Consider the following 24,039-nt stretch of genomic DNA (forward strand, 5'->3'; position numbering starts at 1 on the left):
ACATGGTTTTCGAGCTTCAATAGCATAATTTTATGCAACACGTCCGTAGTTTCTGAAAATGTTTGAATAGGGATTTCAGTAGAGAGAGAGAGAGAGATTTTTAATATTTTTTTCGTCCTCTTCATGAGAGACAATACCTATCTTTCGACAATACCAATGTAGCTTGGCAACATTTTTAACCGTGTCCAAAGTTTACCTCCAGTTTAACTCTAAAAACATGCAACAAATTAAGCATGCTACTAATTAAACAAGATACTCGTAGTAATCAAGGAGAGAGTAAAAAAATGTTCTTTTTATTAAGTTTTCTTTTAGAAAGCTAATTAATATTAATGAATTCCGTATTGAGGGAATATGGGAAATAAGCTTAGGACAAAATTTAATAATCATGACTTGATCATAGGATTATCATATACTATATTTTAAATTATTTTTTACATCTCATAAATCCTATTGTGGCTTCAGAACTACAAGTTATAGTAGTGGTATTTATGTTCAATTTTTGAATTTTTTTAGGCCCCAGCCACAAGACTTGCTTGTCCTATCACCTTTCTTTTCCGAATTTGTTTTTTCCTTAGCAAGCCTCTACGTAAAACAAATTCATGTGTCTGCCTACAGATTAGATTTGATTACACACCACCATCATAGAAGATTTTGAATATGATAGATTGTTGATTATATTTAAATAATATATATATATACACAAAATCATGTGTGTGTGTAATCAATATGTGTCAAATCAATCAATATGTGTCAAATCAATCAATATGTGTCAAATCAATCAATATGTGTCAAATCAATCAATATGTGTGTCACAAAATCAATATGTGTGTATGTGTTTTCTCTATACAAATCTACAATTTTTGACTGATCGTCGCCAAATTTTGTATACACCGAACACACAGCCCAGATTGAACGATAGGCTACTTTAAAAGTTCGTCAGAGCTGGACAAATGCCCGAAATGGGCGAAAAATTGTCGGTCAGCAATGGTTCCTTTGCCTCAACAATGACTCTCTGAACGTTTACTTTGGTTACCGCGGGTCCCTAGCAATGCGTTTCAGACGTGCGTATGACTTTACAATTGTTTATTTATTTATAATGGTTTGTCATTTTGTTTTCAATCCTTCCAGTAATTGAAAGAAAACCCGGGCAGCGCCGGGAATTAAAGCTTTTATTTAAATAATTTGAAAACAAAATTTGGGCCCACTATGTGATTGTGCATAATGCTGCCACTGTATGATCGTGTTGGACAGCTTATGTTCGAACCCTGTTGCCGGAACGGTAGTGGACGATTTGTCAACTTCGAAGCACAAATGCCAGCGCGGGTCTCCTATTGAAAAAAAAACCGCAAACATTAAACGCGATACTCACATAACATGAGAACTCAGACATTTGCCATTTTTATATTAACATATGGAAGGCAGATGGCAGCACCAGTATAACACGAAACAAGAGCGTAGCTCTGCCAGCATATATATAAATACGGTAAGACGTATACACACATAATATGTTCATGCATGTGCGAATTGGAAATTCCCCAGAGGAATGTTTACGAGATGCATGTACTGTATGTAATGCTTTATTAGGAGTGTGTAATGCTTTATTTTTATTTCATTTACGAAAAAGTCACAATCTACTGCTGGTGTTTCATTATCCCGAAACTTTCAGAAGGACCTACGTTTATTCTAGGAAATTTCACCTTCGACATTTCTTCCCCCGACGTTTCGCCCCTGATATTTTGCTTTTCCTCAGTGACGGAGTGACTGACAAAGTAAGTAGCTGACTGTGTGATTGACCAAGTGATTGGGCGAGTGATCATATGAGTGGCCAAATGAGTGTGTGAAAAACCCTATGAGTCAATGATCGTAAGACTGATCAAAGGGGGTAGTGAGTGACCATGCAAGGGAATGAAAATATGACTAACTAAGTGAGTGGGTGAGTGATCGTATGAGTGAATAACCGTATGGTTAATCAAGTGTGCGACCATATCATTGACCAAGTGTGCGGCCATATAATTGACCAAGTTTGCGGCCATATCATTGTCCAAGTGTGCGGCCATATCATTGAAGAAGTGTGCGGCCATATCATTGACCAAGTGTGCGGCCATATCATTGACCAAGTGTACGGCCATATCATTGACCATGTGTGTCACAATATGAGTGACCAAGTGTGTAACCATATGAGTGACCAAGTGTGTAGCCATATGAGTGACCAAGTGTGTAACCATATGAGTGACCAAGTGTGTAACCATATGAGTGACCAAGTGTGTAACCATATGAGTGAGAGTATGTGACCGTGTCAGAGACCAAGTGAGTGTAGCCAATCATACGGTGATTAACTCGACACGAAAATGGCCACTCACTTGGTCACTCATACAGTCATTAACTTGACCACTAATACGGTCACTCATACGATCAGGCACTTCATTACACGTACAGTTGCTTATACGGTCACTCACTGAATCCTACACTCACTCATATGCTCACACTTATATGGCCACTCACCTACTTGTCTATTCATACGGTCACACAATCACTCATATACAAATACAAAGTCTACAACAGACAAAATGCCCAACGAAGTGGCTGAAAAAAGACCCAACCCAATAAGAGCAATAAAAAAACCACTCACTCACTTGATCACTCATATGGCCATTCACTCACCCATACAGTCATTCACTCACACTCACTTACTCATACGGTCACTTGCCCAATCACTTGGCCACTCATATATTCACGCAGTCAGTCGCTTACTTGGTCGCTCATAAGGTCACGACAGGTGAAATGTACCTGGGACGAAATGTCGGTAGCGAAATTCCCGGATCCCCGTATTTTCTAGCTTCGAATCACTTCGATTATCAATATAAAATAGATATTTCACTATGTTGATGCTTCGTGGTTATAAATCACTTTACACACACAAGTTATTGAAGTGTCCATTTAGATCACCGAAAGAGCTCTTCAAAACAAACATCCAGTGAAGATAACAAGTATCTTTTTGTTCTATCGAACAAAAAAAAGCGATTCCTAAAAACGCTATTCCCGAAAGAAAGAAATCGATTCTCTCGCACGTATTCAAAATAGTTCTCGAAAAAGCATTTACCAGGGCAAAAATAATCAATGACACCGATACTCGTTCAAGATAAGCTCGAATAAATTATTTTATTGGAGCTTCATTATAAAGGGTTGAGAAGAAGAACAAAATAATAGATAAGCTTTATTTTGGATCAGAAAATTCTCACGAAGAAAATGAAAAGAGATGATGAAACCCCATTTTTTTTTTTTATCTTTCTTTTGAATGTGAAAAGAATATGAATTTCTCTTTTATGTCATTTATATTTTCCATTGGAAATGTATTCGTTCTTTTATATTGCTTTTTACTTTGATAAAAGTGTCATAGGAATTTTTTTTTCGGAAAACATTTCTAAAGTACAAAAGAGGAGGAAAAACTGATCCATTGATTGGTCTTGACGTTCTTGATCCGATGAAAATTCTTTTATAAAATGGAATTCAAAAACGTTTACGAAAATCGACGAGATAACAATAATAAAATCGGAAAAAAAATATTGAGGTTTTCTAAGAAGGTTTGCTGTCTCGTTGTTATTATTTTCCCATGATTTCTCTTGAATTCAAAACGTATCACTTAAATGTAGCCAACGAAACTTCAAGTATTTTGGGATTTTTTTAGTTTCGAAACTATCCTGGAAAATACTTATTTATTACTTTAATGTACAATTCAATCGCAATATTAGGCTTTTTTTTTTTTATCAGGAATATAAATGTTCCCAATCCATTTTAAAACTGCTTTATTTTGCGTCAGTAGAATCTAGATTGAATTATGGCTTTACATATTGGGGGGGTAAGGGGAAACGTACAGCAATGTTTTTACACTTTTCGTCACTTTCCTTCATCGTTATCACTCTGAGTAAAAATAGACTCACGTATACATTTCCACTTTTCAATCAATGAAAAATACGCACTCTACAACATTTGTATATTTATAAAAATTTAAAAATGATTCATAAAAGAACTGGACATCTCAATCTGAAATCGCATAAATCTGGAATACAATTTAGACGTCACACTATACAGGTACTAAGGCCAAATATATAAAATTCGCTTCCAAAAATATTTCCTTTATTTGGTTCCCAAAATTAGTTCCTCAAGTTAATACGTGAACAATATTTATGTACATCTTTTTTTTTAAAGTTCAAAATCTTGGTTGCTGACTCAAGGAAATTTAAATGATCTATTTGACATTGTAACTATCTTTTACCTTGGAAACGCCGTTAAATGCCGATTTTTTTTTTTGGTCCATCAACTTCATTCTTGTTGCAACTGATTTCTCAGTATTATAAATATGTGAATTTTTTTTTTTTTTTTGCCCTTATTATTTATACCGAAAAACGTGTAGCAATTATTTTTTTGTGGGTTCACAAGCTTGCTTAGCCCCAAAATATTTTTTGTCTGTGTTTCATCTGACTAAATAAAATTGTCTTAAAAACGTTGTCGGAATTGATATGAGTAAATCTTAAATAGGAAATCGAATTCATGAAATATTGCTTTCTTCTGGTTGTAGGTCAATCAATTTTCAATATGGAGATTCTATTGACGACTAATTTTTTTTTAACAAAAAATATAAAATCTTGACGACAATCCCAAAAATCTGGAATTTTCACATTTGTTTGGTGAATGCACATACATGAACAAAACCTTACTCTGCAATATCTGCTGTAAGTTTCCTGCTGAAAACGTGAGTAATGTTAAATTGTTATCTTTCCGTCCTTATGTACCTGATGGTTTATATTTTAATTACGTTACGTCACCTTGTGTGTGTGTGTGAAGCTCAAATTCATATTTCATTCTTCTCAATTTATGAATCACTTTCATAGCAAAAAATTGTAAATGAAAAATTTTGTATTCAATGGTGTTGTAATTTATTTGCCAGTGGTTCCACGGTGATTTTTAGCGTTTTTCCTCGCCAAGAAGTTTTATTTTCGCCGAGAGAATGGGATGACCGATGTGTACAGTACAGACTTATTGCCTTTCTAAAATTCTTCTGTTATTTAAGGATCTCCGAGACCGTCGATCACTTTGGGAAAGAGCGCAAACCATCCCAAGATGGTCTCTCTGGGCGGTCAGCGGTCATGTCTGTCTGTCTGTTATTTAAGGAAAAGGGGTTTGCATTCGATCAATATTGGCCAATAGTGTTTGAGGTTAAACTACATGAATGGCGTTAATATTAATGCCATAGCCAGTCCGTGAATCACCCAGACCTCGAACATATGGCCGTAACGTATACAGTTAGTCGCCAAATATAGTGCCGTTTTTAAGAATAGCTCGTGGAAGTAAATTTCAGATAAACGGCAGAAATTTTCTCAAATGCCTCGCTTAGGTATGCATATTATACTTGTTCTTCTCGAACACACACAACCACACTCTCTCGACGCAGGGCACTTTACTGCTATTTCACCATGGGAAAGGGATGAGTCGTGTCGAAAGAGTAATCTTGCTCAAGGGAATTTTATTATTATTTTTTAACACGATCCTCACGTAATCTCATGAGATCCGTATGATTTGTACATGGAATTTGTAAGTGTTATCAGACATCTACGCACGAACTGGGATTCGAACCCAGATCTGCACAACCGAAGCATATCACGCTGACCAATCGACCATCCGCAACATCCCACTAGCCGACCGCAACCCTCTGAGTCTCTATTCGTAAGGCTCCTTCGAAAACCAAAGGGAACACGATAATTTGCATAATTTATAACTTATGTTGTGTGAAATCGCCATGAATATAAATATTCATAAAATATTTCTCATTAATTTTTTTTCCGAAAAAGCATTTCAATTCACTGCTGTAGAACTTCACTCCCCGTCAAAGATTGTTCATTCGTAATAACTAAAAATTTCATCGACATTTCTGTAGGGAATTAGCAGTGTCCCGTATTTGTGATACTAATATTCTGTATTTTTCGTGCGAAGATATGGTAACCCAGTCATAATGAAATAGCAACTTCATGTATAGCATTTAATTGCATGTTTGATAATATAGTTTTCATACTTGGAGGGTCTTGGAAACGTCAGTTTTGATTTTAACAACACCTAGACTATAACGACAAAACTTTGTGAACTTTCGGATGCCGTTATAATTGAGTTTGACTATATTTCGGCCCACTTATCATCTCAATGGTGCTTATCTGCACGTACTGTATCTAATAAGTTGGGGCAAAATACAGTATGGTGCGTACAAACAGGCGCTATTCCTTTATGAATTGACTTGAAATATCTCATTTTGCCGAAAACTAACGATCAGAGACTCCTTACATATCGTTAATTCTACCAATAATCTGGGACAGGCAAATATGAGATAAAATGATAAAGCATTACCCTATCCCGGCATGAAGCCATTAAGAGTCACAACGAAGGGTAAGGCTTGAATTTGGGGAATCGTTTATAGGCAGATAATATCAAGCACATCTGTAAGGCTCATGATGTTTCGAGAGGAAATTAAGATCGGTTAGATTGGATTCCAAGCATATGTTTCGTATGATTCTCAGTTTCATTTTAAATGCATCAGTCAGGTAATAAATATTCCAACATCACACAGAATTTAAAATTGAGTTTTCGAAAAAGTCGGATAACATTCTCAGCAAACAAATATTCCCAAATATCCGTTTCATCAACAGAGTTCGTTAACTATTTCCTTCAACTGCAATTACACGATGATGATTACAAGCAGATGATGATGATGGTGATTGTTATTATGATTTAAATTTTCTGGGCAATTTCCCGGTGGTAATAGATTCCATCAGCGGGTTCCGCAAACTCCCGCCTGTAATGAGAAACGATCACATTGTGGACAATCATTTTGGATCGTTTGAGCATTTGCTGTAGCCCTGTCGCGTAATTTGTTCCGATATTTGATTGCGATATCATTAATTTTACTACGCCACTGTGTGATTATGTGTTTTGGGATTTTTACGTGGATCCGTACCTGAGAGAGCCATGGGATTATGAGGAAAATAATCTATCACTACTGATAGTTAGATCAAACATTGATTCGGGATATAGCCAGTTATAAATGCAAATCCTCGCTTATTGGACGTGTGATAATGCATCACGACGATCAAGTAATCGTAATTCCAGGGGATGCTTCATTTAAACTTCTTTATATCTACGTTTAAAGTACAGGGGTGTCAATTCATGCTTGGTCATGAAAGAGCTGCACCGTTGATCCAAGTTATTGTTCCAAGTTTTTTATCAACGTTTTCCACGATAATGATCACAAGTCTTTACGTCAACATTTACTCCAACATAAAACGTACGTCACTCGTATTTTACTATTGCTGCCATTCAAACCATACATCCCGTATTTAACTCTCTATAATCCCGTATACAGAGTGATTACTTAATTCCCCCTTGCACATTTTACTGGGGAACCGTTGATTCTAGAGGCATACTTTCAATTAGAAAAAGTATTCAAAGAACGGATAGACGTCAGAAAATCCATTTACATTATAAGGGGTTGTACGGTTATTAAAAAAAATAACTTTTTATACGGGCACCCTGTCCTAAAAACCCAATTAGAAAGTTATTGCCCCGTCTGTCCTATGGAAAACACAAACACTTCCATGTTTTTAAATGTAATATTTACTCAGATATTTTATTTCAAAAATCAGAGGAAAGCTAGAAAAGAACAGCAGAAACTAACGGACAACGATTCTTTCCCGTATTTTTACGCTGTTCTTTCCCAACTTCCCTTCGATTTTTGAATTCTAATATATCTGCGAAAATTTTCTTCCGCACTCCAAGAGACTCCATGGTTCTATAACAAATTACTTCTGTTTTTGCATGGCGTTTTCAAATTGTAGTATTTCAATAGCTTTCCGCACAGAGGAAACTTTTCCACTTTCTCAATATTGCCGCCTGGAGCATTTTTTTCCCCTTTGCCTTCCCTCTTGTTCCGACCCTGACTGTTGGCTTCTTAGTTGCAGTAAAACATTTTTTGGCCAAAGCAGTCCCAAATTCTTTGCACAGCAGATATCTCTGCAACCGTTGACTCTGGAAACATGCATTCAATCACAAAAACGTTTTCAAGAAATAGCGGTTACTCAAAATGTCGTAAATTTCCCAAGGGCCATATACGCATGAAAAAAATAGAAAAATTAACATTTATATAGACCTTCTGTGCTAAAACTTCCAATTATTGAAATGTAAATGTGGTTCTGTGTGAGAAGTAAAAAAAAAATCATATTTTTTTTTAATGCAATATGAAGTAAAATACTTGACTTTGAAGTTTTTAGCATTTGTCACCAATGATGTAGGATGATTTTCTAAATTGTCAAAAATATAATTACTTCCTATTGTGTGCGTTGAGTTCATTCTATTTGTGTACAACCGACATCCTATTGGTACTTGCACCCGAGTGGCGTGGTAATAAGGTGCTGATCTACAAATACAAATACAACGCCACAACAGGCAAATTGCCCAACAAGGTGGCTGACTTAAGAACATCATGGATCCCCGAGCCCCTACCTACTACTGCTACACCCCCCCCCCCGCAGAACCCCCCAACGAATCGGCACATGCGCGAATGTGCGTGTACGTGTAGTGCAACCTGACGTAAAGTTTGTTTCTGTGTAATGCTTGTTATGTGTAGTGCTGTCATCTGCCCCAGTTTTACTAACTATGAGTGAAGTGTTATGGTTAAATGATTTACCGTTGTAGGACTGTTGCTCTCTGTGGCGAGACTTTTTAACGGGGAGATCGGCTCGCATTTGCGCCTTGAAGTTGGGAACCACAGAAAACCAACTTCAGCCGACCACCACTGTGGGGTTCGAACCCGGATTCTCGCATCACGAGTCCGGCACTATAACCACTCGACCACCACAGCGGCAAAAGTGTAATTGTTTGGAGGCGGGTGGGTTTGAACCCATGTAATCTGAACTCTTCCCATCTCTAACCCTGTATCTTACCAACCCACCACTACAGCACTGCTACCACCGCGAAAGTTGACGTCAGTTTCCAGATTCAAACCCAGGAGCAACAGGCTCTCCGCAGAGAGTAACAGGCCTACAACGGTAAAATCTTCAAACATTATACTTCACTCATAGTTCGAAAAATATGTGGTAGAATCAAGCTTTCCGTTAGGTTCAAAACACGGACACACACACATTCCCACATGTACCAATTCGTTAGAAGTTCCGCAGAGACGTATGGACGAGGTACATGGGGTGGGGTTTAGTAGTAGTAGGTTTGAGCTTAGGGAAGAATACAGATAACAAGATATTTCCCGTATTGAGCTTGAGGTGACCACTAATAGATCGCGCCTTCATTCCCAACCCAACTCGTTAATGGCAGTAAATTGCAGTACAGCGATATGACCAGAGTTGGTGTTTCGTGATGTAGATATCTATATGTGCAGTCCCTAAAAATTTCAACTGTAAACAATGGAAACTTGCCAACACAGCTGCCAAAACAAACAGGCCCGTCATTTAGGGGGAGGCAGGGGGCCGTTGCCCCCCCCCGGCTTTTGAAAATACACTAAAAATGGTATATATATATATACATGCATTGAGTACACGTGCTTTGCCTTCCTCCCCCCGGAAAAAGTTGAAATGACGGCCCTGAGAGAGAGAGAGAGAGAGAGGGAGAGAGGGGAAACAAAGTGATTTTATATATTTATTATCTCGATAAATATCGCATTTAAAAATTTGTTTGCAAATGGTATTTCAGGAAGAGATCCACATTTCAAAAATACCATATAAAGACTGCATAAAAATGAAATTTATATGTATAATATGATACAAGATTCATTGAAATTCATTCATTCTCACTAGTTATTTGTGGAGATAAAGATTACAAGAAAAATAAAATTCATCTCCACCCCCCACGGGGACCCGAAATTATATATGATCCCTCAAAAAAAAAAATTGAGATTTCGAGTAACTTCACGTCATTCTAAAACCTTTTGTAATTAAAAATATATTTCTAAACTCAATGGTTGCGGAGATATCCACTGTGCAAACAATTCGGGACAGCCTGTATGATACAGATGCAAATCCGATATTATAAAAGGAAAAAGCCTCATCTATAAAGTATCGGTTATCAGGACTTTACAAAGTATGTAGTTTTCGTTCTTAACCACGTATTAAATAAAAATATACAGAAAGAACTAGAATAAAAAAAAACTCCTGGAAAGCGTTAGCGAAATAAATTTACTTGAAACGCTACTTTCATCACACTTTTACTCTCTCGATCTACTATTTTTTTCCTCTCACTACTACACGGACCAAAGTGTCTGTTCATTAGCGCAAACAGCGAAAGGAGAGATATAATTTCGGAATTAATGACCGTGGACGGTGGAATTGTGGAACTCTGTTTCCTTTTCCTTTTTTTTTTAATAAATATTTCTCTCCACCATCTCTCTATTTTTTTTGTATTTTACCATTTTATTTAATGTGGGTGGTTCCGCGTTTGGCATTCTTCCTATCGAGGCGTTAATAATGTTATTACTGCCTGGTGAAAACTTCGTTTTTGGAAACACTTCTCGAAAAGTCTGGAAGTTTTCACTTTTATTTGGGACCTAGTAATAGTAGCTGCTGCTACAGTTTCCAAGCTAAAAGTTGGAGGGTCGGAGGAGAGAGAGGGAGAGAGCGAGAGAATAAGAGGACTCATTAAGGTCAGAGTTTTACGCGGCACGGGCTCTCTCGCAACAACTCAGTTTTAATGCTGTGTTGGAAATTAAAGCGAGTTTTAAGAGCAGCGTATTCCAAGGCTTAAAAGTATGTGAAGCAAGAAAATGTTGAACAACTTTGAAAAGTTTTCTTCTCGTGAGTATATCTTTAAATGGTTAGCAACGGTTCGGTGGTGGTTTTTGAAAAATTCCCGGCGTAAATTGCACGAGAGCACCTCGGAACCGACAAAGTTATGATATCTTCAATGCAGCGCTTCAAAAACCGTTTTTGAAGCGGGTAAATGTTGTAGGAAAAGAGGGTTCTTCGTTTAGTCATTTAATTTTCCCTACACAATACGAAATTAGCTCGGTTATAAACATTTTATGAGACATCATCTTTTGCCGGAAGGCAGTCTTACTATTGAATAAGACAGGATTTTGGAGCTTTCGTTAAAGTTACGATAGCCCTATTTAGTCTTGCTAGTCTATTTATCTAGAAATTATTGCTCTACTTGATCGCTGCTATAAATATGGGTGAAGCAATTACGGAATTATCTCTTAAAACCCTTTAAAAGACCACAGAATGAATCCAAGAAATGTTTTCCATGTTGCGCGAACCTATGGCTATTCATTTTACTCTATATAATGGATTTCTGAAGTGTTATTGAATTATGGGATATCGACTAGGTTATCCGAAATCCCGACATTTTGGAACTTGCAGGAATCGGTAACAAAAATAGTATTTCTTATGAATTCTTGAGTATTCCCGAAATCATATTTTTTATTTATTTTTTTGTTATTGAGAATAAAAATCAGTTATTCTCTTCCTCCTTAAGAGGGCTCTTACATCAAAACTTTTGCAGCTATTTCGATTTTTTTTAGTAAATTAGTGGTTATTAAAATTTGTTTTTGTTGTTATTTTGTTAAACATCCCGTGCTAGAGATCCAGCCGCTCCTTTCTCCTTCACGGAGCGCTCACTCATGAATTGAGTGACGGTTAATTAACACTTAAACTTCCAAGAGGCAACTTGAACTTAGAAAACCAGATTGATACCCACGTATGGTAACCAGATGACGTACCTGAGAAAGCGATACACACACACACACAAATCCCAGAATTCCTAATTAAAAGCCGGGACAAAACACGGAATCTATTAATAAATACCGGGATAAAACTGGGACATTTTAAAAATTCCTTTTGGACGGACATTACAGCATAAAAGTGCGAACTTACAATGTATTACGAAAATATTATCACACTGCTTCTACACAACGGCGCTAAAATGAGTAAAACATCAGGGTAGGGCTATGAATGTCTAACGTCCCGTATATACGGATTTGAAAGGCGTACACGTGAAGTGGGGTGTTTATTGCATCAAACTTTTCACCAAACTTTAAACCAAAACTTTTAATTAGTTGCAAAAGAGAAATTCTTTCTTTTCTCGATCATTTTTCTAATTTCAAGCTATTTCATAAAGATATGGAATTCGTGCAGATTTTTCTAGATTTTTGCTTTCACTGGAAATGTTAGCTCTCTCTACTAGCTCTAAAGAGAACAAAAATAAAATAACGTACATAATTGAATGTATGTACTGAAGAAAGCTTAGACACACACTTCAAGCTCTAAAGTCTGGATTTCTTATAAGTCTTAACTGTGCAATATATTTGTCATAATTTTCAAATGTTTTATCTAATAAAAATATTATATACATAGTGGTTAACACGCGTTTACAGTCGTCGTGTGAATCGTAATTTTTTATTAAGCGGGAAACCTTAACATCGTCTTTATGGGAGAAATTGTGGCTGCAAATGATTTTATCCGTTACCTAATTAAGCAGTACAGACTGTATTTGCATATGATTCTATTTCATCCAATCTTTGATTACGCAAAGAAAAACCGGGACAAATATTCGTTCCGAAAGCCTGTTTCGGGACAGCGAAAAAAAAACGAAAACATCAAACAAAAAAACAGAATCTCACAGGAATGTATGACTGGAAAATCCAACCTGATTACCTGGAGGGTAAACGAAGATGCAGAAATGATAAGCCAATAACGGGTACAAAAATTATTTATTTAACGATAATTTACACGAGGACGATACGAGTATACACGTTAAGTTTTACAAGAAGTGCTCAAAGTTCTGACCATCCACAACGACAACGCATTGATTGCCGAACCTTTTCAAAAATACACTGAAGTTCACGGACGTTTGCAGCTGCGACGAGGTCGGTGTCAGAGTGAACGGTGATTCTGCTTTGTTTTCGCGTTTTCTACCTTCCCTAAAAGTTTGTTCGTTGAATTTTGAATCACTCTGTATATGGAGATGTTAGCTTATACATAGTAATTCTTATATTTATTCCTATTTTTATATTACATCATATTTGGGAAATTATTTCTATTTCCTAAGAGACCTACACAAAAACAAAGCACATATTTGGAAAGAACGGAAAAATCCTACAAGGGATGACACCAGTTTTCTTGTGATGTCTGGATTTAATGGCGACCTACAAGCGCTGAATGATTAGCAAAGTTCAAAATCGAATTGTCGCCAAATTTTTAATCACCAATTCCGCAAAAAGTCTCGTAGCTATAATCGGTCAAATTAACCAAAAACTTGTCCATTGCACCAGCTTTCGAAAGCTGGTGCAATGTACAATTTTCAATGGACACGTTTTTGGTAAATTCGACCGCTTGTCCCTAGAACGGTGTTTGCATAATTGGCGATAATATATTTTGGCTATAATGCTTATTTTCAAGGATGATGTCACTCTCCACACGAAGGTGTTTTTTTTTTCCTTTTTTTTAACAACAGGTTGATGCGAAGATGAATTCAGGAAAGAGAGAAAATTCAACTGCCCTTGTGGGAAATCGAACTCACATCCTCTCACTTGCCACGTGAGCGCCCTAGACCAGTGGACGACGAAGACAACGAATTTCAGCCTTTCCTAAGAGCTCGTATGCACTGAACGGGACCGTACATCGACGGTCGGAGCTAACTCACGCCAAGCTCGCAATTGCTTACACTGCCAACAGATGTCACCATCTGGTGAAAGATTGAAATTGGTTGCCTTTGTAGTCTAGTGCAGTGTTTCTTAACCTTTTTTTGCCCGTGGCCCACTTTGAACCATATTTTTTTTCTCGTGGCTCCCCTATCTTACCAGAATCTTCGACCCTCATCTGGAATCTGGAAGCAAGATCCTTTATACTTATTGAATTGATTTTTTCAGTGAATTTTATACTGAACGAAAATTTTGCAACGAAGTTTGGCCTCCAGACCACTGGCCTAGAATTTATTGAGCTCCCCGCTAATCCGAGTTCTATTCAGGACCGTCTCAACATCATGGACCCCTTAGGCAAAGTGTTGCTATGGTAGTCCCATACTTAGCTGGAAATAAACAGCCTACATATTTTCTACTTATTTTCAAAATTTATTGTACTATACAAAATATCATAAGGTGGGGTCACTTATGGTCATGAGACCCCCCGGTATGACCCCTCACAACAGTGGGACTGACAGAGCTGCAGCCCGGGGCCTGATATGGTTTTCCTCATTTTTGTATTTCACACTTACATTTTTTATAGAGGACGGGGGTCTGTGAAAAATCCAGCCGGGGGGGCCTGCGAAAAATCCCATCCTAGGGAACCTGCTGCAAAATGTAGGAGTGAGGCCCGGCTGGGTCTTTGCCCTGGTTTTATGGGTGGTTTTGTTGGATTCTGCAATTGTACAGTCACTAATATAAAAGCTTTATTTCTTCACACCTTAATTTTTCTTCTTAGCTCTCTGTAGCCCTCCAAACCACCTGTCATGGCCCTTTCTTTATTTTTTTCCGTGGCCCCCTTGAAATATCCCAGTACCACTAGAGGGTCATATGGCCCCCGGTTGAGGACCACTGGTCTAGTGGCTTAGGGGTGCTCACCCGGCAAGTGAGAGGACAATATTTCAAATTTCAAATTTCTTTCTTTCCTGAATTCATCTTCGCATCATTCAGTTGTTTAAAAAAAACAACTTTGAATGCTTAGTTTGCCACTAGGTCTCTCAGAAATCTTACATATTCGCGTAATTTCAAACTGGGCGCACTTTTTTTTAATTCATAATCAATTATTCACCATAACTCGAGAACGGTTCTATATAGGGCATGGTTGGTAGGGTGTTTAATGTTCCACTTGGGCTCGTCTATCACCTCCTTTCGTTTGGCAGAACATGTGACGTTCACCCTGCATTAATACAAATGACTGTATAAATCATACCCTGGTTAACACACATTACCAATCCCCGTGAAATGTCATTCAATGAAGCAAGATGATGAGCCGTTCATTAACATATACCGCCCCCGCTCCTACAACAAATGGACCCGTTTTACAAAAATTTAGTTAAAATAGTTTTAAAAAAATGGTAGTCTCGTAAAATGCTATTTCTGTTAGTTCAGGAACTGATAAGATATATTTAATCTCCAGTTTCAGTAATCGTTTCCAGTTCTGTAATTACCGTTAACTCTTTTAATGACCATTTCCCGTTTAATGATGATGATGACCATTATGTCCGGGTGGAGGAGAAAAAAAACGATCGTTTAAACTGTTATTTTCTCTGTTTTTCTTCAAATTTTTTTTTCAACAGAAAGAAAAAATCGGAAAATACAAAATCGAAGTTGTGATCGTGTTTGCTATTACATTATTCCGTTTAATCATTTAGTTTCAGTATTAACTAGCTGCAGGAAATTATTTTCTGCCTTGTTCGGGTAAGATAAGGTTTTAAGGACCTGCTATAATCATTTAAATTTGCTTAGAGAACTCATACAATGATGTACTTTGGATTTGAGATACCTGCCTACAGTATTACAAGTAGAAACAAGTACAGAGTTGATCGCGGCATTCACACGATAAACCACGGAAATCGTTGATGGTAGTGCTTGTCCAACATATCGATTACAGCTGACCATAATCTAGGCAGTGTATGAGGTGTTGAAGGGTGCGTAGGTTACAGTGACCCAAACGTGGTGAATACGGCCTTTTAAAAGTTCGGACTTTTAGAGAGAGCAGTGTTCTTCAAACTTTTTCTACTTGTGAGGACCGGTGAAATTAAGTTAACAATATCGCAGACAAGCATAAATGTGAAAAATAATTTGCGAATAGGTAGAAAAAGATAAGAAAATTTCAGAGCTTTGTGCCTTTTCTTTTATATTTCATATTTATACTCTACTTTTAGATACAAAGTTATGAGTTGGTATTCTTACTGCCACCTGTCAAACAAAAATTAAAATATTTGTTAGAATTATCCCAGTAAAATTTTAATTGGATTTATACCGGTGTGCAACATGTTAATGAATTTATGGTAATATAATATGTGTGCTATATAATATAATAAATTTTTATGTTTTACACTGTAAATTTTATGTGCTACGATATTGCCCACTATGTTCTTGTGTTTGCCACAGAATTTCAGAGCTGGGACCCCTAGAGCCATCCTAGCGGATAAAAACATAACTGTCTATTCCAATTCTTCAAGTGAATTTGTCTGTTGTTTCCAAACCTGCATGTTACATGAAAATGACTTTATGGTTAGTATTTATTGCTTATTTTCATGATGCACACAGAGTGTTAATTTTATATGTGCGACAATATCTATTACCATATTTCTATGTTTTCCGCAGAATTCCAGCTTTTGGTGTGCCAAATTCGGAGAAAAGTTGGGATAAATACAAATAGCACAAATGGGGGTAAACAGCGTTTACCGTTGGTTTTTTCTGTTTCTTTCCAGCTTTTCCCTATTTTTGAAATTCAAGCATCTCACAAGTCAGTGAATATTGCCCTTGGAAACGAGGGAGTTTTTATTGTTATTTTTGTTGGCATCATGAAAGACAACGCAACAACTTTCTAATTGAGGTTTTGAGCACAGGTGTAAGTATATATACATATATTTATTTATTTATTTATTTAATTTTAATAACTTTGTACTATTTTTAATAATCCAACCCCCTTGCAACATGAATGACCTATCTGAGTTCTACACGTTATTTGTACACTTTTTCTAATTGCGAATATTATGCCTCTAAGATCAACGGTTCGCCAGTAAAATGCGGTACGTGTTGTTATGCACCTTGGATATATAACCCACTCATAAATATATATAATATATTAGGATATATAACCACTCAAACAAAATTACTCAATATCACTGTTGAATTACAAAATGATATTAAACCATGGAATTTTTTAAATAATATTAGATTTTCAGACAGATTTCCCCCCCCCCCGTATTTATTTTTCCGTAATTTTTCGAAATGATATGCGTGTAACTTTTTGGCTGCTTTTAGTTTTGGTTTTATTGTGATGAAGCCAACGATAAAATTTTACTTTCAGCGGCTAAAAAATAATAGAAAAATACTTACTAAATAGGAAATACGATAAAAATGAAAATCTATTTTCCGTAATTTTACGATAGAATTCCGATAGTCGAATAGATCTTAACCAAATATATAAATAAGACGTTGATGACACGATGCTCCAGGGTGGTAATAAATTAAGGGGGGCTCAGATCAATAATTTGATCCGAAATTTCGTATGCATCCTTCAAAGGACACGAAAATGAACTTAACTGGGTTATAGCTACACCACATATCACCAATTTGACCTGGTAGAAGGAGGTACACTGCGATCAACTAATACAATCTGTTTGTGAGGCATCATCAATGAAGTATTGGAATTCATTAATTTTGTGAATTAATAAATACGTCTTGGTATTATCAAGCTACAAAGATTGTGTTTTCTATCTCGTTGTCGCATTCCATGTTCGGATAAGGTGTAAGACCTAATGAAATTTGGAACTTACTTGACTTATCGGGAGGGTGCTTTGTTGATCAGAAACGCCACAGTGAACATATATTTAGATTGATATGAAGTCCTCTCACAGACTCTTTCACAATGAAACTGATAACATTAATCATCGAAGGAATTTCATGATGATTCGATCGCTAGTAGGTAAGTTATATTACAAATTATCAGATCTTCACATTGTAACAGAATTAATTATGTATCGAGAGACAAACTGGCATTTATTTTACCATAGAGAACCTTCAAATTCCTGTGATTTCAAGTACAATTAGCATTAGCCTAATCTTCATTTTCATTCCATTACTATTACAATGAACAGAATTTGAATTCATTTCTATTTATTTTGGATTCATTACTATAGGGATTATTTCAGAACCGGCCTCAGACGAGTGCGGCATGTGGGGTGGCACCGGGCACCGCACTTACATTAAATTATTGGAGACTCTAAATAATTCTTAAATAATATTTTGCATTCATTCTGAATTTTCATCAATGACGGAATTATTAATTTCGCCAATCCTTAATTTCGATCGGTTCTAGAGTCATTTTTTTCATTAGCTCTAAATTTTCATCAAATCTGAAATTATGTTTCATAAATTCTGGAATTGGGCCTATATCTTTCATCCATTCTGGAATTATCTCTTTTTCATCAATTCTGGAATTATCTCTTTTTCATCCATTCTGGAATTATCTCTTTTTCATCAATTCTGGAATTATCTCTTTTTCATCAATTCTGGAATTATCTCTTTTTCATCAATTCTGGAATTATCTCTTTTTCATCAATTCTGGAATTATCTCTTTTTCATCAATTCTGGAACTCTCTTTCATCAGTTATGGAATCATAAGCTAGAGCTAATAAAAATGGAATCATATACGGTTATTGGGCTGCTGTGGAAAACGAAAAACCTCATTTCCGGCGTAATGGTACATCCTAAATGGTATATATGGAAGAAGAGGAAATATTTCTTTAGGTATATTTTGTATTTCTAGTGGTAGTGAATTATATAATTTCGGAGCTAAATAATAAAAATGTTTACGAAAAATTTAGGAATACGGTAAATCATATGAGGTCTTCGCTCGGAAACATTATCTTATAAACTGCATAAGCCTTTATTACGGTTTAAAAAAAGAATAATACGAAATAGATCATTATATGGCGTAAAGAAAGTAGATTAAGATTTCTATAAATTGTAGAAGAATGAGACTGGCCAGATTCAAAATTTTGAAAACTATTTTTGGTATTGAAAATAAAGGCAATCAATTAGTTTTATAATCACCACCCCGTGTAACTGTAAGTGAATAAAACAAACCATAGTAAAGGTCTTTTAAGAAATTAGCGGAAACTTTCTTACTTACATAATAAAAATTATATAAAACAAAACTTTTATAAGTTTTTTAAGTAGTTCATGAACATGAGATTTAAATTTTAAATTGCTGTCTACATTTAAACCCAAGTGTTTAATAGTAATTACTTCTTGAATTGCATCGTAATGACTATGAGGTTGAAAATCACAAGCGAGGGTGTGAAATTTAAGATGAAGATGTAAATCAGATTGCATAAGATTGAAATTAACGTATTTTGTCTTCTGTAAATTTAATTTTAAATCATTAGCATAGAACCATTTTTGAAATAATATTAAATCGTGGTTAATATTATTCTTAAGGCTATCAAGATCATCACATGAATACATTAATACAGAATCATCGGCATAAGTGATCATGGAACCGTCAAATTCTAAATTACAAAGATCATTAATGAAAATCAGAAAAAGCAAAGGACCCAATATAAATCTTTGTGGGACTCCTCTATTTATATGGACATAATTACTCAAATTATCCTGTATTTTGACTCTTTGTTCTCTATTATATAAATATGAAGTGAACCAATTTAAAATATTACCACGAATACCAGCTGAATTGAGTTTTTGAATGAGAATATAATGGTTCACATTGTCAAAAGAAAAATGAAATATCTAAAAATATTGCAACAGTAAATTTGTTCTTGTCAATGTCATTATAAATAAATTTCGAAAAGGCCAAAAGTGCATTTTCAGCACCTCTCGTCCTTTTATAAAACCAAATTGGTTTTTGGCAAAAAAATTCACAGAATACAAAAAGTTATATATTCTAATTGAAATAATTTTTTCAATAAGTTTAGAAAAAACCGGTACAATTGAGATAGGCCTATAATTCAGCAGATAATTTTTATCGCTAGCTTTAAAAACAGGAGTAATAGTGGCTCATTTCAGTGACTCGGGAAATACAGCAAGTTGAAATGAAGTATTTATGAACTTTGTGATAAATGCGACATTATTTGCAGCAAACACTTTAATCAATATATATTAATTCCATCGAATTATTCCATTTGAATTTCGCATTTCCTTCAAAAAAATATACATATGACTTTTGATATATTTTATGCAATTAAATCAATTTGTTTCTAATTTTTTAAAGCAAGAGTAAATCAAATAATAATATTTTTCTGGGCATGTAAAATATTAATTCGGGCATCTGTTATTTTGAATTGTATGCCCGGCCAGGCATGTAAATTTTTGGAGATTTGTCTAGCCCTGGTATGCAAGTGTGGTTAGAAATTCCTAAAAATAATCAAGGAAACCGAGTTTTTATAAACATTATGACGTGGTGAACTCAGAGAGAAAAATCATCTGGTCTGCGCCAGGACTCGAACCCATGTCCTGTTGCAAACAGGACGAGCATGCTACCAACTCTACCGAGGGTTCAAGTCCCGGCCGAGACCTGATGATTTTTCCTTTCGAGTTAATCTCGGCATAATATCTATAGAAAACATCTTTTTCCTTTACGTATCGGGCTGAGAAAAGAAAAAAAACTGTCTATTCTCTCTCTACTCAAAATAATGTTTACGAGGTGCATGTACGGTTTAGTTATACTAAAAGTTCACGTCACGGTTTTCGTTTGATCACATTTATTAACCGTAACAAAATTATATGGACTGGAAACTTTTCAGGAAGTTTTGAAAGTTCTACGATATATTTTAAGAAATTTACACCATCAGCTTCAATCTCATTATGCTGTTTCAACATAAATAACTAGTAAGAAACCGAATTAATTAAAATAGGTAATCTGATACAAGAGATTACTTAAGAATTTCACCAAACCATGAAAATTTGATATTAAAAGGAATCAATAAGATGCTTTATCTTATATCACATGCCGAAAATTCATGAAAATTTTCCCCCAAGACCCTCCTTTTCCTTGTTCCAATTAAATCTCTAAGAATCACGGCATTTGTCTTTGAGGACAGTTTTTGACAGGATCCCGAATGAAATGCCTTGTAATCATTAAATCTACCGCGAGGAAACTCGATAAAACTTTTCAGTAAAAATCACTTTGATTCATAAAATTCATAAATTCAACTTCAAAAAAAAATTTAACTCCTTTGGCATCAGTTTAGAATTTATTAGAATTATGTATCAGTGATATTTGAATATTTCTTAGAGAAAAAAAAAACAATGAGAGAGAATATATTTCCGTACGAGAGATAAGTTAAGTGTTAATTTTGAAATAGTCATCGAAACGACCTACGAAATAAATTGGAATTCGAACGATATTCATGACGGATAAATGATTAATGTCATTTTTCCTATTACCAAAAAAATTCCACTTTATGACTTTTACTCGGGAAAAAATCGGAAAGATGAGATTTTTCTTATATTTTATATGTTAAAAAATGGTATTTTTTTCCAAAAAAGTTTTCCAATATAGATATATATGTAATTTGTTTTTGAATAAAAAGTTTCCGAATGTTGGTGATTCATCATGCGCGATATATATTTTTTTCCATATTTCCGATCGTCATAGGAAAACCATTAGCAATGGGATCGGTAATTTCTCTTTTTTAATTTTTTTATATTAATGTCATTTTATCGTTTGAAATTGACACGCGAATAACTTTCTAATCAGTTTATAATGACTGATATGTAATGTTATGAACTCAGTTACGATGACGGTGCTCGATTTCTAATGCCAAATGAATCTTTAACGCTATGGTTTATTTCCATAAAAACGCATTTTTCATATTTTTTTTATAAATCCGAATGTGGATAAGTACTGTCCAATAGTTTTAATTGAATTAATGAACTAATTTTAATCAACTAAATTAACACAGCAATATAATTAATTAGACTGGATTTTTTTGATTTTCTACAATCGATGATTAAGGAAGAAGTATACAGGTTGCCTTTATTTTACTTCAATCTATAAAGTGATATAATCTTGTTGAATAGTTACCGCGAATTTTATTTCTGATTTTCTCCATTTGGTGCAATTTTATAAATCTCTGAACACGTGAACACCGACAAGGAATCAATTCTTTCTGCATGAAAAAGTATTGCACTTATGTAGCCGTATTTTTGTACTGAAATGACACTATAATATGCGCTTTCTAAAGTATTATTGTGCATCTCTAAAGTATAGAAAGTAAAACTTTACGACAGTAAAACCCTCTTTTAAACGCACCGACTCAGTACAGAAAAAATTCGAGAACTCTCACTCTTCATTAAATTGTAAAAATGTCATTTTTCTTATACAAATACAAATACAACGTCACAAAAGGCAAAATGCCCAACGAGGTGGCTGAGAAAAAGCTGCCCATAACAAATATGGATGTCATATATTTCAAAAGTACAGCAACCCAATGCAATTACAAACAACATATATACATAATAAAATATTATACAATACCCATAAAGAATACATGGTTGTCTTATTCTAAGTATGGATAGCTTCTCGATTTACCCCCCAAGCACCTCGTGAGGAAGCCTTCAAAGCATGGTGTCTTGAAGTGAATGGATGGACTAGCGATGCTTAACCCAGCAAACCGTTTTTAATCCCGTTATTTTTCCGGTTTTTATCAATTTTTAAAAGTTTCTACAGACTTTTTGCCCACCCAGTATTATGTTTCTGCTTCTCTAGGACACTGTTACAGTTAATACTCCGAAAAACTTCACATAATGAGGATTATTTTTGTGTAATGTTCACTGAGATATTATATTTAATTCCAAAAATTGCGGGAAAGTTAAGAAAGAACAGTATAAACTAACGGACAATGCTTCTTTACATCGTTTATGCTGTCCTGCCTTTCTTTCCTCCAATTTTTGAATTCACATATCTCAGCTTGGTGGATTTTTTTTTTGTCTCGAGAAAGGCAGTGCAACAACTTTGTAAATGGGTTTTTGAAAACCGGGTGTTCGTATAAATTTTTTTAAAATTTTAATAACTATACAACTCCTTACATGAATGACGTATCTGTGAGTTCTACACATTATTTGGATACTTTTTCTTAATAGAAGTAGGATCTAGGATCGCTAGTAAACTGAGGCGAAGGGGAATTAAGTAACTACCCTGCATAGTGCCAAAATACAGTAAATGTGTGCAAGTCAACTTTATGCTAAATTTGTTAAACTTCTTTGGAAAAAGTTGCAGTTTTATACGTTGCTCTCTGTGTACTTTTGAGACTTTTTTTTGTGATTACTCGATTTGCAATTTTGTTATTCGTATCAAAATTACTGCAAAGGCGTATGTTAATTAATTCTATAAATCGTGTGTTAATTTTGTAGATGTTGGTTTCGTACATATTTTCTTCAAAAAAATACGCATTCGCTATACTTTTAAGATGCAGTGTAATATGTTTTTGACTATGTTTTCACGACGTATATTTAAATATACACTGGACCAATAGAAATTAAAATAATATTATACGCGTATTTTTTTTTATTTGCCTGGAGATGATAGTTTGGATCTCAAATGAGTTTCCCTAATGGGATGAGAGTAAGAATAGAATGTCCCGCAAGGGATTTTGTGGATCTTGAACCTTACCTTCCGGTTGTTCCGTTGTTTTCTCGTCTTTCTTCATGAACTTCCTCCAGGTTAAATGGTGGGAATGGAGTTTTTTTTTTTTTTGGTGGAATTATCTCTCCTCTTTATCAAGAAGGTGCGAACCTCCAACTTCTTTTTTTCCCCCTGTTCCTGCTGAGTTAACATTTTCTTTTAATTAACTCACGGTGAGCCCGAGACTGACAACAAGATGCACCTGCCACAACTGCTTCAAGGAACGAAAGTTGTTTTCTCTTCGGAATGTTGCGGTCGAAGAACAATATTTTCATTGGATACACACAAAATTCAAATAGAAAACTGTATACGCATTCGTCGCTGATAATTTTAGTGATTATAAATAAAAAAAAATGTAAAAACGAAGTATATAATTATTAACAAATCTGTAAATCTGTAATATTACATCCCATCTGTAATATTAACGTATATGTGCATAAAAATTGCCAAATTCGGTCTTAAAGTATATTTTGTTTTGATCCGTGAAAAATAGTGCCTAACTTAAAATTATTTATTTCCCCCTACACAATATTGTTGAATTCATACGCAATATTTTTCGTATACAAATTATGTTTTGTTTTATAAAAGAAATTATTATTCGTAAATAAAATCTTCTATATGTGTGCGGCATAGGTGTTTCCAAATTTGTTAATCGCGACAA

The 24,039-nt window shown here is 35.1% G+C and overlaps 1 long non-coding RNA gene across 1 annotated transcript in view; it reads right to left on the reverse strand.

The window, feature by feature from the left end:
* LOC149089837 (uncharacterized) overlaps positions 1 to 23,415 on the reverse strand; it is a 52,621-nt gene extending 29,206 nt beyond the window's left edge. Inside the window, exon 1 of the long non-coding RNA XR_016193023.1 lies at positions 23,367 to 23,415. This is a non-coding gene — a long non-coding RNA (uncharacterized LOC149089837). The remainder of the gene's footprint in view (positions 1 to 23,366) is intronic.
* Between the last annotated feature and the right edge of the window lie 624 nt (positions 23,416 to 24,039).

This window comes from Pholcus phalangioides, unplaced genomic scaffold (assembly GCF_987345545.1).
Source record: "Pholcus phalangioides strain wild (caught in Gottingen) unplaced genomic scaffold, Ppha-v1.0 ptg000001l_1, whole genome shotgun sequence".
Classification (NCBI taxonomy): Eukaryota; Metazoa; Arthropoda; class Arachnida; order Araneae; family Pholcidae; genus Pholcus; species Pholcus phalangioides.